Source organism: Heliangelus exortis, chromosome 3, assembly GCF_036169615.1.
Source record: "Heliangelus exortis chromosome 3, bHelExo1.hap1, whole genome shotgun sequence".
NCBI lineage: Eukaryota > Metazoa > Chordata > Aves > Apodiformes > Trochilidae > Heliangelus > Heliangelus exortis.
In genome coordinates this window covers 98540987-98560778 of record NC_092424.1, presented here as the reverse complement: position 1 = coordinate 98560778, position 19792 = coordinate 98540987, and the positions used below count along the sequence as shown (strand labels likewise).

Below are 19792 nucleotides of genomic sequence, written 5' to 3'. Positions count from 1 at the left end.
TCAGATTCTTTCTAAATGATTCTGAACATTGCTAGAGGCAATCTATGTACTTACCTAAAAATATTTATACTGTTAAAATACAGAATATCCTGCAGCATCCTTGTCAACAGTAACAGAAAAGATGAACCAAAACCATGTCTGTATACCACTTGATTAAATATAAACTAAGTTTTAAATATGCAAGCCCTAATCAAGTCTAATGTAGCTCCAGACAATTATGGACAGCTTAGTAGTAAACATAAGTAATTGGTTTCCATGATTTGTATAGACTACTGCAAGAGAAAAGCAAGACTGTGGTTTCAAGTGACTTAAGTTCTCCCTTGCAACTACTCTTAATATTAATCAGTTACAATCCTTCTACTTTACTAGCATGATTTAATAAATACTGCAAAGTTGTTCTTTGTTTTGTATAATTTTCTCAATATATTTTTCTTATTATGAGAATATAGGAGATCTAATGATGTATCTTAGGAGATACAAAAATATTGCTACTAAAAAAAAATCACAAGAGGCCATAAAGTTGATTTAGAAGCACATTGTGAACTGAGTTAAAGTATTTTTTCCACATTGACATAATTCCGTGAAAGGATCTAGAAATCACTTGATAATTCTTCTGAAAACCTTTTTTTCTGTTTTGATGTTTTTGCCAGAAGACCAAGATGATCCTTCCCCTCTGCTTAGTTCTACTGAGAACATCTGGAGTGCTGGGTCCATTGCTGGGCCCCTCAGTACAAAGAAGAGATGGTCTTACTGGACTGCGTACAGTAAAGGGCCATAAAAAGGATGAAGGGATTGGAGCATCTGACATATGAAGAGAAGCTGAGGGAGCTGGAACTGATCATCCTGGGGCCAGATGTTTCTCAGTGGTGTCCAATCCAAGGATGACAAGCAACGTACAGAAACTTAAATAAAGGAAATTAAATTTAAGCATAAGAGAAGTTTTTAACTAGAGGGGTGATTAAGCAGTGGAACAGGTTGACCAAAGAAGCTGCAGAGTTTTCTTTCTTGGAGTTACTCACAACTGTCTGGATATTGTCCTGGGCAGCCTTCTGTACTTCATTCTTCTTTGATTACTGGGTTGGTCTAGACAGTCTCCAAAGATGCCTTCCAGCCTAAACTACTCTATGATTCTGTAAAACAGATTCAGATGAGAATCCCAACAATCAAGGTTCATTTCTCTTCTTCCTTGTGATGCTGATGCTTTAGCTCTGAACCAGAATGCCACACCTCTTGCAGTTTTTGGATTGTTTCCATAATCCTACTGAATGGTCTGATATTGCCAGTTTATAATTTATCTTTTTAGGACAACATGATAAACACAGCACGTGTACATACAGAGTCTATATCTAAGCTAGCAAATTAATTAAGTGGTTCTCTGGCACTGAGGCAAACTGGAATAAAATGTTTGGTATTCACACTGTTCAACTGTCCTACCTTCCAAACAGGATGGCCTCAACCCAAATGCCTACTGGAATAGTATTTGGCCAGTGCTCATCCTGTGCCATGCCCAGGAATTTTCTGGGATGGGGCTTGTTGGCCTGGGCTAGAAATGTGCTGGGACCATTTTCACAATTTAGCAGTGTAGGTGATCAGTTGCCAGACCTTGTGAACATTTTCTAGAGCTGCATAATTTGTAATATAACCATACAGACCTATGTTCTGTTTTTTTAAACATTGTTGTCTTTAACTAAAAAATAAAGGACAAAATTGTACTGATTTAGTTAAAAATCCCTCAAAAGTAAAGCAAGACATGCAATCCCTATCCTCATTTCTCTGCTGTAAGCCAACAGTTTTGTGGTCTGGATCACTCTTCAGGTCTCTACTGGTGTCATCTTAAAGGCTCTTTGTTGATCACAACCCTTTGTGTACATGAGGTTTTTTTGCAGAGTCACAGAGGTTTTTCTCTCTGAACCAGGACACTTTGTGAGCCCAAGCTCCCTCCTGGCTCCTAGCAGGAATCCCATCTCTTCCTGTCTGCTGCCCAGAAACTTATTGTGTGGGCCCATTTTATATCTTCCCTGCTGGTGCCACGGCTTCTCTGTTTTGCTTCTGGAATTCCTGCTTTCTCAGAGGGGTTTTTTTTTTTTGCAAATTAACTGGCTTTCTCCTTTGCATACTATCTAATGAATATATCTATTAATTACCTTCTACTGTAGCCATCAGACTGGTAGGGATTTCCTGGAGCAGTTGTTCTCAACCTTTTTTATTCATAGAAAATGTAAATGTTTTAAAAGGAATCAAAAGTTAATTTTTAAAAAAATATACATGTATCATCTTATTCAGCAGTACTGTAACAGCTCTCATTTGCAAATAATAACCAGTTAAGCTAAAATAAAAAAATAAACAGTCATTCTTTACTTTCCATTTATTTGTTTGTCTGGATGAAACCATATATGAATATATTTTTCTCTTCCCCAGACTCAAATCCACTATTATTCTGTTCTGTGGACAACCAGAGAAGAAAATTGTTTAGAGTAGTAGGGATAAAAATGATAAAACATATGCTTAGAGTACTGAACTAAATGTTGTACATGAGCACACAACTGGATGTCTAAAGATACTCTGAAGTCTAAAGTGCAAACAAAGAAGTAAAACAGGTAAAAGGAAAGGGAGATGGAGAGGGTATGGGAAAGGGAAAGAAAAAAGGGAAAGGGGAAACAAGGGAGAGATCATAACAAGCAATAGTTCTTTTATGTACACTAATGTGTATGAATCTATGTAAATCACATTTGTATGGGCAAAAATTATGTACAGAACTGAAAAAAATGATGAGTATATTCCAGGCAGTTTTTCAAAAGTCTTATTCATCATGATTATCAATACTAGCTTGGAACAAAATTTACTTCCTACAGTTTCTCATTTAAATTTTTCTTGAAAAAATGCTGTTTGTAAATATCTGCTTGCATTATAACCACTTTTTGATGTAACCATATTTGTAGCCTTTGTAGTAATTTGGTTGTTCTTGGAAAGATACTTAGGGAATCTAAGGATGTCAGGTGGTTCCCATTTATTCTTCTTATCTTTAAGTTACTTCAGAGGTTTCTACCTCAGTTTTTCCCATCCTTTAATTTTCAGGCTTTTTTCTATATTAAAAAGGATGTACAACTGTCAAAAAAAAACATGCTTGAGGCTGAAAATATTTACCGTTTCCCTTAATACAAAAAACATGGGATGTGGCATTTCATTCTTCAATTTGGATATCCTTGGAACATGAAGGGGTGATTCTTGTATGCTTCATGGAGAAGGCGGCAGATTATCTGAGATGCAGGCTGTGGGAGATAAGAGCTTAATATTCAGTAGAAAAAGTATTTTGTGATATTGGTTCGAGTATGTTCACTGACCTGGCCAGTGAGGTGAAGTTGCTGAATAACTGATGTGAATAACTACAGGAAGCCAGTAGATCAAAGAGCTAGCCACTGTTTAAAAACCTCTTCTAAGGAGAGAAAGAGGTGCAGAATGGGGTCAGTTGTTAGACACTGATCCTGTTGAGAACAGACAGTGATGGAAGAGAAGGGATCCTCTGGTGAAGGAAACTAAAGGTTGTTTTTGTTCTTGCAGGGTCTGCTCAGTATTCTTTATTTTCCACAAAAATCAAAATTACTCTTACGTCCTCTGAGTCTTTGGGCTTTATATGTCTCATTTATTTGAATTGTAAACATCTTTAATTTTAGTATCAGGAAGCCTGGTGTCAATCAACTAAATGAATAAATACTTGGAGTGTGCTTTACATAGAATGAAGTAGTGTTTATGTACACAGAAAGAGCTTCAGTCTCCCACCTGTCTAGGTTCACATATCCTCAGACTTGTGCTTGTGTTTCCTCTATATATGAGCGGAAAGGTCTGTGGAAAGAAACTGTGAGAGTCAGAGAATCTGTTAGCAAAACCCCAGTATAGCTGCACAAAATGATCAGCAGCTGTAGCACAATTAAATGCAGCCATTTCACAGTACAGTACTGCTCACCAGAGAGTATATACCAATATTCTCTAAGTAGTCAGCCAAACTGTTCTGTACCAGCACTTTAAAACTTCTCCTTAGGTATATTTAACATTTGGCTATAGCTCGTCAAACACAAAGGAAAGAAGAGAGGGAAGAGAAATAGCAAAGGAACATAGTGCAACAAGAGCCAATTAGTAAGTAAACCCACTTGGTCTCTTGAACACAAAGTAATAGCTTCACAGGTGAGCACAGAAGAAGTCTCAGTTATAACATAACTAAAAGGTTAACTATTTAAGAGGTCATCTCAAGGAACATGTAGATTAGGGTAGCCTTTCTTCAATTCAAAGCTCCTGCTGCTTATTTATGAGTCCAAAATGAGTAGCCAAGCTATTCCTTGTTTAATGTGATTGTTTTAATAGCTAAGCCATTTCTAGCTTTGCTTTTTGTAGCTAGCATGGCTCCATTCCCTGCTGACCTTAATGCTCTTTTGCTTACCCATAAATGTACCTGTATTAAAAGTTACAGTCTGGCTACCAATTACAGGGGTCAGGAAAAAACACCCACAAAATACTTTGTTGAAAACATTCATACAGCATTCACACAAAGTTCTGGTTTATGTGAAAGAAAAAATTTTTAAAGCAGTTTTTTTTTTATTAATTTCCTTTCATTGCCAAAACGCCTTATCTTACCTGTTTATATGCTGTCATTTATAGGAAGGCATATAATGAAATAAGAAAAGTACTCCTACATTTCCCCATCAGTATTAGCAAAGAAGACCATTTAAAGTCATGTATCTTCTGTTCTGGTATCTCCTGCTGGAATCACTTATTGGCAGTCATCTTGCAAACATGGGAATTAAACATGTGCATTAAAATTGTGCAAATTACAAATGTCTTCATAAAGAACGCAGATAATTCTCTCCTGTGCTTTCTGTCCCTTAGCATCCACTGTCTAGAACTGTAACTCTTTGCAAAGACAAATCTTTTGCCTGCAGTTATGTGGCATGATACCATATATGAAGAAAAAGATGTAAGCCTAGATCACTGCAGATCTCTGTGGCTTCATTCTATCTGTCTGAGGCAGATGCAAACCAGTAACCTCTTAAAACTTGTCAGAGCCTTGATTTCATCAGTGATGCTCATTTTGCTGCTTAATTGACACAGTTTATGACATTCTGAATGCCACATGGACTAGGAGTCACAGTCCTATATCTGGGGAGATCAAATACCAGTGGACAAGAGTTTCTGTCCTGAATTTTGTTTTTGTAGTGTCCTTGTTCTATACTCACTCATTTCTGTAAATAAATCACATAACACTCACTTGCCAATAAACTGGTATTTACTAGCATGAGGTTATCAACACCACGGTTTTTCCTCAGTTCTTTATGTCCATATGGTATAGTCCTAGTATAAATTTTATTTTATCCTTTACAGACCTCTGTTTCAGTTCATTTTAAGTGACTAATTCACCTAAATACCCTTCAGTTTGCCTTGGAACTTTTTCAGCTGAATGCGGCAAGAAAATAAAAGAATGTATACAATCTATTTAAATAATTGCCCCTTAACATCTCTAAAACTATGCAGAGTATTTTTCTAAGCAGCAATAATGCCCAGTACTCATTTTCTGCCTATTTTTGTCCTTTGTCCTCATTTCTGTAACCGAGCCCACTGTCATCTGGTAGAAATATTTACCAGTTGGATCTGAATTGGCCTGGTAACAGTGAGAACACATCTGGAGTCTAGACTCAGCGGCTCTATGGGCAGGGTCATATCTCTGTGCTACATCAGCCCCAGCGCCAATTTCTGTTTACATAGGTGGAGTGAGGCATCATCTGTTTCAGCTGTCAGACACCGCCAGCCCCCCCACCCCAACCCCCCAGCCCCAGGGAGACCCGACCCCTCCCCTTCTCCCTGACCCTCTGCTGTCCCACCACTATCAGCTGGAGACAGGAAACAGGGGACCTCTGGCACCAACAACGGGAGAGGAGGGGAAAAAAAAAAATCCCTGGAACCTATAAAATCTAGCATTATCAGCGTATGGGAGCTATACTTCAGCTCCATGGGATTCAGCTGAGAGGCATAACTTTGTCTGATACAGGAGGAGACTGCATTAAATATGAAAAGGACAGAATAATCTCCTGGAACGTGAGGAAGGGTGCTCTACATTCTTTAAGAACTCTTTTGGTTTGATTTTTTCCCCTCTTCTCCTAATTAAAAGTGTGTGTTTAAACGCCGTGGATTTCAAAACTAGAAAGTGCCCTAAAATGTTTTTTTGAATACTGCTGTTTACCTGGAGGACAGGACTAACAAAAAAACCTTGGAAATTGTATCATGATACAATATATAGCTATAAGAGGTCAATATAAAAAGAATTGTGTCTCATAACAGCCCTGAGGTAGTCAAATTTCTGTAATGTATGAGGCTGTGTGTGTGTTTGTATGAGTCAGGATGTTTGGGGATAAGAAGAATTCTCCAAACATATTTCATTATTGCTTCTTTAAAACTGTATGTTAGGATTTTCTCAATATCACTCTTTGCAAAATGAACCAGTCCCAAAGAATAGGAATAGGCTCATTAAAATAATATTATGTTGTGATGAACTGACCTTGGTGGTACACGAGGTGTCCATGAAGCCACTCTATCACCACCCTTCTCAGCAGGACTGGTGGGGAAGAAAATAAGATGAAAAATCCCACAGGTCAAGGTAAAGGCATTTTAATAAAGCAAAAGTAAAGACCATACAAGGAAGCAAAAGAAAACAAAAGATTTATTCTCTGCTTCCCACCAGCAATTGATGTCCAGCCACTTCCTCAGAAGCAGGGCTTCAGTATTTGTAGTAGCTGCTTCAGGAGACAAATGTCATAATAATGAATGCCCACCCCACACCCACACCACCCCAGACCTTCTTCCCAGGCTTAACTTTACTCCTGAGTTTTCTGCCTCCTGTGCCACAGCAACCATCAGTCTATCACAAGTTATTTCTGCCACTCCTTCCTCCTCATGGGGAGGACTCCTCACTCACTTCCCCTGCTTCAATTTCAGATCTACCTCCTACAGGAGACGGACCTTCAAAAACTTCTTCAACTTAAGTTTTCCTCATGGGCTGCAATTCTCCAGAAAATGCTCCAGTATGCTTCTCCCACAGGGTCACAAGTCCTGCCAGTAAACCTGCTCCAGCATGGGCTCCTCTCCATGGTGTCATTGGTCCTGCCAGGACCCTACTCCACTGTGGGCTTCCCACAGGTTCACAGACTCCTTCAAGCCCCACTGTGGACCTCCTTCTCCTCCTTCTTCACTGACACTGCTGTCTGCAGGGCTGTTTCTCTCACATATTTTCACTTGTATCTCTGGCTGCTCTTGTGCAGGTTTCAAGACTCATCCCCCCCACTTTGTTAAATAGGTTCTCACATAGGCATTACCACCATCACTGATGTGCTCAGCCTTGGCCAGAGGTTGGCATTGGCTCTGTCAGACACAAGTCCAGGGAGAAGTTTCACAGTGCACCTCCAGGCCTTCATCACGGGGAGGTATGTACAGCTTGAGTTAATCACTCAGGCCACTGGTGGGAAGTAACGTATCTTCTGTGGATTGGCACAGTATGGCACTTATAACACACTCTTGACAATGAGTTATGGTATAGTACTGCTGCTTTTAAAACAATGAACAAATATTTATAAGTACGAAATTGTGGTGTCTCTGCTTAATTCCACAATGTGCAAGAAGCTCCTACTAACACAAAGAGGAATTCTGTTCACAGAGAAAAATAATAGACCAATCTATATAATCACACTTCCATCAGTAAACATCATCTCTTCTGTGTATACTTGGAGTTAATCTGCTTTAATGGGAACAAACACAATTTTGTTAAAGGAGAGGAGTGTGCTACATAGTCTGCAGTTTTTCACATGAACATGATGAGAAACCAAGCTTTAGTTGCTGGCCTAAATTGTGTCATCAGCGCTAAGAGTTGTATGATATTCTTTAGTGTAAAGTTAATGACTTAAAAATGGGCTTGCAATGTATTTTGGTGTAGGTGTTGTGGCAAAAAATCCTGCTAGTCTCTCACTCTGCAGGCAGACCAGGCAATGCTTGTACTTTCTCAAAGATACATTTATTCTCATAAACTCTGCATAAAATTTTGTAAAGTGAGGGTTGCTGGCTCAATTCAGCACATTAGATATGGCGTTAATACATTTTTTGACTTTAAATGGAGCCGAGCTTACCGAATGCTAAGTATTTTTGAGAATGCCTCAACATCACTTTAAAAGTACTGCTTTTTTAATCCTTTTTTTTTCCCCAATCCTTTTTTTTTCCCAATAAAGTGATGTTGTTTTCAAAGTTGAGGGCCAGAAATTATCAAGTCTACAAAGGACCCATTTATCAGGTTTGAGTTTTTCTTTCAAATACATTGGTTTGGAAACACCAACAAAACAAAACTAATTGGATCCTCCATAAAAAAGAAAATTTAATTCAGAACATACCTAATAGCCCTTGGATGTAATATTTTCCTGTATAAGAAGAGTGAAAATGATTCCCATTATGAAACAATGGATTAGTTTGCAAAAATATAATACCCAGAAATCACTTGAGCATGTTTTCATCATACATCATAACATCTCAATATTTCCATGATAATTCCACTTGGGTGTGTTAAAAAGGCACTCAAAAAGCTACAGGAAGTAAAAGCAGAATAATTTAAAAGTTTTTTTTTTTTTAAATCAATACATATATATCTTAAGTGACACACCATGTAGAGCTAGCTGAAGCAAGATGATTCTGCTCACAAAATTTACTAGTTACAATAATTTGAGATCTCAAATTATTGCAAAATGCTGAGACATATCAATTTATTATCAATTTTAATTATCACTGGAAAGAGTGACAGACTAGAGTAGAAAAAACTGGTTGCCACTGCAAAACAAAGAGGAACCTACTTGGAAATGATCTTTTAATTTGGTCATCTGTATGCATCTGGCTATTGCAGATGGTGTTAACAGCAACACAGGTAAAATGTGATTACCAGTGGTATTTGACTAGGAGTGCTCTGTGGATGTAGAGCTATCAATTTTCACCTTCTTTTTCTGTCTATTGTTTTTTCTATTTTTTCTAGTGGCAGGTATGAAAAGCTTTCAGGATCTAAACCAGCTCTTCTACCCTTGTGTGAATGAAGCAGTTTCCTTGCTTTCTGCTTCCCTAATGTAGCAAGTATTAAACTTCCTAATTTAAAGTCATGTTTGTGACTTTAGTTTTTCTCCCCCTTATCCTATCAACAAGAAACTCAGAAAAGTAAGAAACATGCTGTACTTTTTGAACACATGTTGAATGGAGGTGTTAGATCATATACATATCTATACATAGAGAGAGGGGAATGCAGAATCTCTCAAAATCTTCTTGGGGAGGGAAAAATATACTTTGAAATGTATGAAGGTAAATTTTTCAGTCAGATTTTTTGTCCTTGATACTGAAAAGGGCCAAATTTTCTTAAGTATGCATGGAACTTTGCAGTGCTCATTGCAACATCTGTGGACAGTTTTTTCCAAAAAGGTTGACACCTAAAGTGCAACTAAGGCCAAAAAGTCTGGCAACCTCTTTTGGTATTGAAAAGGAAATTGAGTCGTTTAAAAATCTAAGACAGGATCTGCTAGAAAGTATATACTGGATATTTTGAGAAAAAATGAAAAGTTACCTTGCCTGCCTCACAACTTTCTAGAAAAAGACTGGCTTTAAAAATATGAAGTTAAAATTGTCCTATGGAAGTAAAGGTGGTGACATGAAATTACTAACATAAAAGCCTAAACCAGAAAATAGTAACATTTTGTCAGGAATAAGCCCTTGGTGGTGGAGATACTCATTACAAAATGGGAACCTCCATGATCTGTCTTCATTGAGTGAGCTCAGGTAATTTGTCTGCAGCTTTTAAACATTTGGAGAGCAATCTGGACACACAAAATGATTGGACAGAGAATATTCTCTGAGTTTCAGGTGTTCTGCAGCTTTAGCTGTCAGCCTTCAGTCCAGTAATTCTGTCAGAGACTGTCCTGATGTTCTAAGTTCAGTTTCATACCTATGTGTATGTGTATTTTTTCACGTGCAGTATGAGCAACATTGGGGTGAGCTACACAAGGGCACAGGTTAATGGCAGAGAGCTTTTAGGAAAAGTTTTTTTAAAAAAGTATTTTATCAAAAAGCTTTTAGGCCGTTTAGTTTTTAGGAAAAGAGGATTAGAATAAAAATATGACTAAACTGAAAGCTTTCAGAAGAATAGCCATGAGCAGTCAAATTGCACAACATTTAATGGTCTCATTTGATCAAAGCCAAAAGAATCCAAAACAATTATAATGAATGGTGGGAGAGGGAAACAGTGACTTTCCAGCTTGATGGCCATAGCACAGTAGGCACACTTATTTCTAGGCCACCATTGCAAATCTGTCTCAGCTAACAAGGGTGGAAAATCATAGCTGTGTAAGAATTGCTTATTCTCAGAAATGACATGAAATGAGCCAAGGATTTCTGTGGGTAAATCCCTGTGTATTTAAACCTACCACCACAATGGACAGCACATGGCACTTGGCACCCATCCCTCTAAGTGGGATGCAGTGATGATATAAGCATGGTAAATCCTAGAAGTAATCATATATTCTGGGTTTTTCTCAGTCTGACAGAAGAGAAAAGAAACTTGAAGTCAGAGCACCCAAAATGAATGAACTTACCGTAAGACTCCAGACAACATTGTTACTCTATTAATTTTTACAGTGGAAAAAATCATGAAATGGAGAGAGGATCATGAAGATAGTAGATGTGGCCATAGTTTTGGCCTGATAAAGGAAGTATGGAACCAGATGTGGAAGTTAGTGTAGGAAAGGAACACCGAAGGAGTATAAACAGATGGCAAATAAACCAAGACCTTTCTGTCTCATATTTATGAAGAAGTCCCTGTAAGAATATGAACTTCTAAGAACCCACTGTGAGTAATGAAATAGGAGAGTGTGTAAGAATGAGTCTGGGCATGATCCTATTAAATAAACTCCATTGTCAAAGAGCACTGTGGGATATATTGCTCAAGAACAAATAAATCAACAAAGATTTCTGCCGCCAAGATTTAGTATCTACAGTATGCTGTACATACTGCTGGAACAGCTCTAGCCTGCAGACTGGCTGATAATTCTTGTGGTTATAATTTCCACTGAAAAGTCCCTCTTTGCATTTGAAATTAGTTACTTTTCAATCAACCTGACATTTACTGTGTACAGTTTTCCCCTAGGGTTCCCTTAGCAGTGGTAGCATTTACCTTGGTAAAGGGTCCTGGTCCGGTGTCCTTGCTCTTTAACTAAATAATTCACCTCCTATAATTAAATTCAGATGAGAAAAATATTATTTTATTATTAATTAAATGGGATATAGTGTTTCTATCACTACATTCAAATAATGAGGGAGACCTTGTTTTTACATTTACATGCACATAGATGCTGCTGTAGGGACTGAAAACATACTTTTTTACTTGAACACAGAATTTTTAGTTTCACTGGTAACAGTACCAGGAAGGAGGCTTTTTCTTTGACTTTATTCATATTTGACTCCTTTAACTGTATATATTCTGATGGAAGAACAATATATTTGTGTAGCAAATTCTTTGTTGAAATAGTATGTCAATTATTACAAAGTTATATTTGCTTTAGAAATGAATTACCATCTAACATATGTTCACTCAAGGTTCTGAGTTGAAAAAGGTAGTAAATATGCTTCACAAAGAATTATCATGAAAATAAAGGAAAAAAAAAAAGATCTGGACGTAATTATGAAGTTCAATTTTGACTTTCTTCAGTGACCAAATACAAAACATCCCAATTTACATAATCCACAGATTTTGCTATGTTTGTACAAAATTGCAACAATTAAAAAAAAACCAACCCTAAAGCCTGCAATAGATGTAAAACACAAGTCAGTAATATGGGACATATGTTACAGAAATGTTGACACTTGAACTCTTAATGGAATTTTACATTTGAAATTCTATCAGTTATTCATTTTCTACTGATTGAACACAATGAGCTCCTCATGGTTTCTAGACTTTGCTCAGAAATGAATTAGGTATGAATGCCTCTTAGACTCTTAAAGAAAAAGATAGCACTTAAAAATTTCTGGGGCTCTTTTAGAAAACAGTAGATGTGCAGGAAGGAAAAGAATTCAAAATGAGTAAGAGATGAAATCTTTCTCTTCACCCTTTAAAATAGGGAAATGTCATATACCACAGAAGACCATACAAATATACAAGAGAAGAAAGAGGTTGCAATGCTGAATACAAAGAAAATTTCCTGGTTTAGAAAGCATTCTTGCAACAGCAAGTGAGAATCAATATCACGCATGTATATGTAAAAACTCTTTTGATGACAGGAATTTGGATTGCAAGCAAGCTGGAGAACAATGAAGTTTTTTCTTTCAAAACTGTTCTTATTCCTTCCAGGGTAAGAAGTATATGTAAAATCTGAAGTGCAGTGATCATTAAGTTGAAGGCCATATTAACTCCAAAGTTTATCCTTGCTAGGTTAAGGAATCTCTTAGTTATTTGTCACTATGCCAACCACCCCAAAACTTGACCTTGCATCAAACAAGGCAGGGGATAAAATCCTAGTCAGTAGAGTTTTGTTAGTGACAGAAATTGGCTTCAGCTGTCTCAGGGACTTGGAGAATAATGGTCTGGATATAAATGACTTCTCAGGACTTCCTAACTCTTGTGTCTGGTGCGTGTCAGGCCTGTACCCTCACCCTCTGTTGGAAGGAGTCCCAGGGAAGGATCATGTCACACACAGAATCACTGAATTTTCTAACTGAGGTTAGAAGGGACTCGTGGAGTTCATCTGGTCTAACAGCATGTCACCCAGGACCATGTCCCTGTGTTTTTATGGAAAATCCACAACCTCTCTGGACAACTTGTTTCAGTGCTCAGTCACTCTCACAATAAAAAAGTGTTGCCTTGTATTCAGATGGCACCTCCTGTGCTTCACTTTGTGCATGTTTCCTCTTACCATTGGGTTTGGAGTGTGGCTGAAAAACAGGGAAGAGAGATCTAACCACAGCCCTCAGGTGCAGAACAGGCAGGTAGGGCTGCAAAGCAAGCCCTGGTGACTGTGGCCATACAACCTGGAGAGTCATGGCCGTGTTTGTGCTGGGAGTCTTGCTCATCCTGACCCATCCTGACCCGTGAACTTCTGTTAATGTACACATTATGTATGTCTCTGAATGCACAGCAGTGCTATCATGGTAATGTCAGTGTACTGCTCTCCCTAAATTCTTGTGTCTCCTCAACTGAGAAACAGGCTGACAAGTGTGGCCTTGACTGGTCATAAACTTTTCAGACAAAATGTACTTTCTAAGGAAAACACAAACTCATCTTCCCTTTCCTCATTCCCCCATCTTATGTATAGGACACCATTCTTCCCTTTGCTTCCATAATTCAGTTTTGATGCATTAAATTAAATTGCCATTCCTCTTCCCCTTGGACTTCAGTTCTCCAGGGATTTTTCAGCTTCTATTGAGCCTCCAAAATACTAGGCCACTTAGAGATAAAAGAGAGGGTTTGTTCAGAAGCAATGAATAGTAATGGCTTTTTCATGCTTTGTTCAGTTAAGCAGCTTGCTAAGATAAATCTGAAGAAGACTGAGAAGAGTCTCTGCTTCTGTTCTTAAACTGACCATGCTTCCTATTGCACCAGATTTAGGCCTATGCTACACTACATCACAGAGAGCACAGGTGAAGAACTGATTGAATGACAAACTAAGAAGTAAACAACTAAAATGAAGAGGTGAGTTTGGTCCAACGGGACCACGATGAAAGAAAAACTCAGAAAATCTTTGCAAGAACCTAAGTATTGAATCTATTAATAGTTGATAAACATTAGAGATATAAGCATTTTTTTAGAATGAATTTTGGAGAAGCTGAAAAAAAATTACACTACTGATCTTTTGATATTGGACTTTTACCTAGGGGCATATGGCAATATAAGCGTGAATTATAATTTCTCACAATTTATTTCACTTCTATATGGAGATTATGAATATTTCCTTTAACTAAGCCAGTATTTTTAAAAGAAAATCTTTAATCCATTAGTATGTCAAAAGTCCTGTTTTCACAATGATAAGGCATGGTAAATGACAACATAACTCTGTAGAGAGAGAAGTTTTACTACTTAAAAAACATCAGAGGACACCAACACTAAGCTTGTAAGGTTACTTAATATATACTTTAAATAAAGTTAATTTTATTAGAAATGTTAAAGTCTTAAGCATGTGTTTCTATATGTATGGGTATATGCTACTGGGACATCAGAACAATTTTTTTGTCTGGAGTCATGATATTCCTTAATATGTGTGTTTCTGGGCAAACTTCATTCAAAACTTATGAGCAAACAGCAATGTTTTACTAAGTCCTAAGGTTGCTATTTTCTTTAGCTATTTGTTTAGCATTTTCTCCATATCTATGATGTGTGCTGCTAGGCTATTCTGATGGAACTCAGAGTAGTTGTTGACCAAATACAGACAAGGAACAGACTGCAAAATCTGCAATAATTCACCACTGCACAGCAAGTTGGATTCTAGGCTGCTAGAAACCTTTCTAGGGGCAGATTTTTCTCTCACCATGTTTCTTCTGTCTTCCCCCTTTCTAATAGTCACACTGAATGTTGCCAGTGAACTAATCTTTTGGTGACCTGCATGATTTCATGTTCTAAATATAACACTGGTTAAAAACATAACAAAATAAATATAATGTAGGTGTAATGGAGCCCACTCTTACATATAACTTACAATTGTATAAAAATGTTCATATAAAAAATTATCATTTAATACACTGCAAGAGAATGATAATTCACTATAATAGAATACCTTTGAATATTTCTTTTAGAGATGAATGGCTAATACCTTAAGTCATGTACCTCAGACCTCCAAACAGTCATGCATTTTTGAGTCTTCTAAAATATTTGGTTAACCTTTTTTCCATTCTCTTAGTTTTTACAAGCTTCTACACTTCTGGTTTCTGTCTGAGACTAGTAACCTAAGTACCAAAATACCACAACAAAGACAGAACTCAAGATACTTCAGGCTTGATTTAGAGCAGGAAGTATTTAGATTCTTTTAATATTTCCAGTTAAATTTTCAAACAAAAAGCACTCAGGTAAGCGTCCAAGTTGAAAGCTGCTCTTCTGAACTGAAACCAAATGTGAACACTTTATAATTTACCCCATTGCAAATAATAAACAGATATGTTTATGGGACAATGGACAATAAACAGAATGGTCCCATGTAATCAATAAAAATCCATTATAAGAGATGTTGAATTAGATCAGCTCAGTTGTGCAATTTCTAAACATTGTGTGAATGACATTTTATATTGACTTACATAAACTATAGACAGCATTCAAAAACCTTTTAAGAAGTATGTTTATAAGAATAACAGAAAAAGTATTGTCACACAAACATCTATATGTACAAGAATATGTACACAAACATCTATAAATAGACTGGGCCCTTAAAACACACTTCAGTGTTCAACATTTGTGGCATAACAAGGTTATATTGGCTTGGATTTTTACTGCATGTTTTTTTTCTAAGGAAACAAATAACTTTTCACAGAAAGGAAGTGATCATAAATATTCTCTCTTTTTTCATACTATGGTATTAGTATTTGTCTTCCTTATAGCAAAAAAGTGTAATCATTGCTAAAATGTACAGTACAATAAATATAAATAACTTCTTTAAATGCTTATCTGAAAATGGCCTGCATGGCTCAGCATTTTTATGTAGCTCCAGGTCCCACTCAAATCAAATAACTTTTACCCTTACAATGGTTTTAATATTTTGATAAGAGGGTTAGTGTCTGTTTTTCAGGGAGTAGTTTACATAAGGCCTATCTTGACCGAACAGGTGTTTTGCCAGACACACACGAAAAGATTACTACTAAGTTCACTTGACAGAAAAAGTGTATCTAAAGGAAAAAAGGAGTATTTGAAAGGAGAAAAGAAGTATTTGGTGAATGTGTAAAAAGATCTGAATCCAGAGTTCACCATCTGACTGGGTGAGGACTTTGGAAGTGATTTGAGAGACATTTAGAGAAGGATGACATTTATCTAGCTGGAAAGACTGTTAAGAAAGGCTGTAAAGAATATTCTGATAATGTATGGTAGATTTCCAACCATATGTATGGAGGGAGAAAAACTAATGTGTCCAAACAGATCATAAGGCAGCCAAAGTTTCTTTAAAATATTTTGCCTTTCCCTTCTCATGGAATCCAACTTCTAATGCTGAAATTGAAAATCTGTAATTTCCACACGAAATGCTAAATGGTAAAGAATTAATAAACACATGCAGATTCCGTTGGCAGCACAGAAATGAGCTTTTAAGTTTTAAAGTAAGAATGATAACTATGAAATTCACATAGGAAAGCTTCAAAATTGTCAGATTTTTTAAGCAATAACATCACATGGAGAACTTATTCTAGATGGTGAAGAAGACTAAGGGAAAACAGTCCCCCGTTTGGATGTCTATGCAGCTCATTTATTTACCCCTAAAAGACACCAGATATCTCAAAACATTCTAAGTTAACTGGCTCAAGAAATTTTGGCTACTGCATTGATAAACCTCACATATCAAAGAGATTAAGTTATAAAATTAAATAAGTGATCTCTGAAGATCAGTGGGCTCCTATGTGAAGCTGCACTGAAAGGTAAAGGAACCATTTAAAGCTTGATGACCTACATTTAACTTACTCAAAACATATCAGCAATCCACCCTGATGTAGAATAGGGGACCAGACTGACTTTATGGAGAACTTAAAGTGAATTAAAAGCAGAAAGAAACAGAAAGTGAAAGCAAGGATGAGCAACAAAGGACAAATACAGCAAGTTCTCTGGCACAGAGTGAGGAAGGTCAGACCTTGCCTAAGTGGAAGCTGGCAAATGATGCAAAAGTCAGTATGAATGGCTTCTACAGAGCTTTGTATCTATGAAGGGAGCACTAGGGCAAATGCAGAGCTGCTAATGAAGAGGGCAGGCAACCTTATCCCAAGGGCAGGGGAATGGCTGAAGTCTCAGACACTCTTGGATCTGCATACTAGATAAGAAAATTTGTGGAGGGGTGAAACATAGTGAAGTTTTGAAGAGGATCACCTTAGGGACTACTTAGTTGAGCTGATCATACACACATAGAAGTCCACAGGACCTCACAGGATGCATCCAAATGTCTTGAGAGAGCTGGCTAAAATTACTTTGTATTTGATACAAGGGCTGGTAAAGTCTTCATGCAGATAGCATGTTTGAGGGCAACACCAGGCTAGGGAAGTGAGATCAATAGACTGGAGGACAGGACTGCCATAGAGTGGACCTCAACAGGCTCAAAGCACAAGAACTTCATGAAGTACAACAAAAGCAAGCATGAAGTCCTGCATTTGGGAAAAAACCCTAATCCTGTGTACCAGTACAAACTGGAAACTGACCATCAGATCTACCAAAAAGTACCTGGGAGTACTTGTGGATACCAGATTAAACCGGTTCAGTTGTGTGCACTTGCAGTGATGAAAGATAAATATGGCCTGGACTATATCAGCAATAACTTGGTCATAAATCACTACCACTGACATAAGAATATTGTGGTTACTACTTACTGTGATTGCTTACTTAAAAACTTCTTAGGACATTCCTTCCTTCTTTGGAGATATATTTAGTTATTGTATCAGATCACATATTCACAGCTAAAAAACTACATGTGGTTCAGATACCAGATTAATTATTGAGTTTCAGTACGTTCTCATCAGTGATGATCCTGCTCCAGCTTGGCACTCTGATTAAATCTTAAGAGCGCTTGATGAAGCATCAATTTGTACTCCTGAAAACTGGGTTTATGTTCTGACCCTCTGTATGGAACAGCCAGAAGAGAGGCTGTGACTTAACTCCTCTCCAAGGAAATCCATATTAAAAAAATCATTGATATTTCTGTTTTCTTCCAAGGATCCCATGCTCACAAAGGAGAATCAAAGATGAACACTTCCGATGCCCAAAGAGACTTAGCTTACAGTTTGCTAAGGACTTCTGAAAACTCTTTGTTTCTTTTCCTTGTTCTGGTCAAAAACAAGGTATCAAATAAAGATGTATATCTCTTTTTGAAAAAAAATCCTTATAATACTCCAAACCGGTAGTGACAGAATCAACATTTTTAAAAAGTGTTTCCTTCCTTCAGAAAGCTATATAAGTATTTCTGTATACAATTTCAAAACGAGCATATGATATAGAATTATAGGAATTTATATGGCAATATGATATGGAAGATGTAAAATACAGGTCGACATTTTGGTAACAGGCTATAGTGGTTTGAGCCTGGCTGACAACAAAGGACCATGCTGCCGTTCACACCCTCTCCCTCATTTCGGGATGGCAAGGAGAAAACCCACCTAGAACCCTGTGGGTCAAGTCAAGGGCTGTGAGGTGTTCACTCACCAATTACACTCAGGGGCGAAACAGACTCAGCTTGGGGGAAAATCAACTTAAAATCAACTTCATTAATCAAATCAAAACAGGGCAAAGAGAAAACACAAACCACAGTTTAAATACTTTTCCCCACCCCTCTCTTCTTCCCCACCCCAAAGCTCTCAGTATCTCTACCTTCTTCCCCCCAGCAGCACAGGGAGTGGGGTTACAGTCAGGATGTCACAGGTTGTTCTCTGCCGGTCCTTCCTCCCCACAGCGATTCCTCAAAATCTTTCCTTACTCCAATGCGGGGTCCCTCCTGTGACAGAAAGTCCTTCACGAAGCCCTCCAACGTGAGTCCCTCCTGCAAGGCACAATTCCTCAGGACCAAACTGCTCCAGCGCAAGCAGCTCACAGAGCCACGGACAACTTTAGGCACAGTCCCCTCCATGGCTGCCCGTCCATGGTATCTGCTCTGCAATCCTCCTCAAGCTGCAGGTCCACAGCTGCTCTGCCAGGATTCCTCACAGGCCACAGGTCTACAACACCTGCTCCACTGTGGTCCTTCAGGGTTTGCTCCACCATGATTCTCCATGGGTTGCAGGGGACAGGCTGCCGTCTCACCACCGGATATAGAGAAAAATCTCTTCAGGCATCTTCTTTTTGTTCCTCACTGATCTTGGTCTGTGCTCCGGCACTGCTCTACTCTGGTGGTGTTCTCTCCTCTGGTTTTGTTCTCTCTCTCCATGTGTTACTTTCTCCCACTTCCTCCTTTGCCTCTGCCCTGCTCTTAACCACAGTGTATCTCCCCTTCTTGAATATGTTAATCGCAGAGGAGCACTTTTTTGTTCACTGATGGCCTAAGGCGAGGCCAGACACCTTGGGGCAGGGAGAGCTATTCAAGCTACTTACCTGAGCCATACTTGGGAGAGGGGACCCATTCCCTGCTACCAAACCCGGCACTGCAGCAACCCAGAACATAGGCCACAATACCTAAGGGACTAACTCTGGTTTGGTTTTACCCCTCCAATTCTTTCAAAATCATTGAGACTCTGGGACCAGAAGTATTGAGCAAATGACCTAACTACTGCTTTATCTTTCTCTAAAGAAGCTTTAGTTTCATTAGCAACATGAGAAATGAAAAAATGGAAACTGCTCTGCATGGGAAGCTGCAGGTATTGGCTTTTCTTAAAAGCAAAGGGATTTTCAAGCAGGAAAACAACCAAAAGAGCTCAAGTTACTGCAGTTATTCTTGTACTGGTTAGGTACAAGTTTAAGGTTCTGCTGGCTTTGTCCTACTGAGTGCAGTTATTAATTTACATATATTCAAAGACACGAAAAATTGTGCTTTACATTGGTGAGCATAAGAAATGAACTAAGACTGCCTACTCCTGAACAGTTGTTAAT

At 38.0% G+C, this 19792-nt stretch overlaps 1 long non-coding RNA gene across 3 annotated transcripts in view; it reads left to right on the top strand.

The window, feature by feature from the left end:
• Positions 1–938, top strand: part of LOC139795183 (uncharacterized) — a 146562-nt gene extending 145624 nt beyond the window's left edge. For all 3 annotated transcript variants that reach the window (XR_011725408.1, XR_011725410.1, XR_011725409.1), the window contains exon 3: positions 651–938. This is a non-coding gene — a long non-coding RNA (uncharacterized lncRNA). The remainder of the gene's footprint in view (positions 1–650) is intronic.
• Positions 939–19792: the final 18854 nt, after the last annotated feature.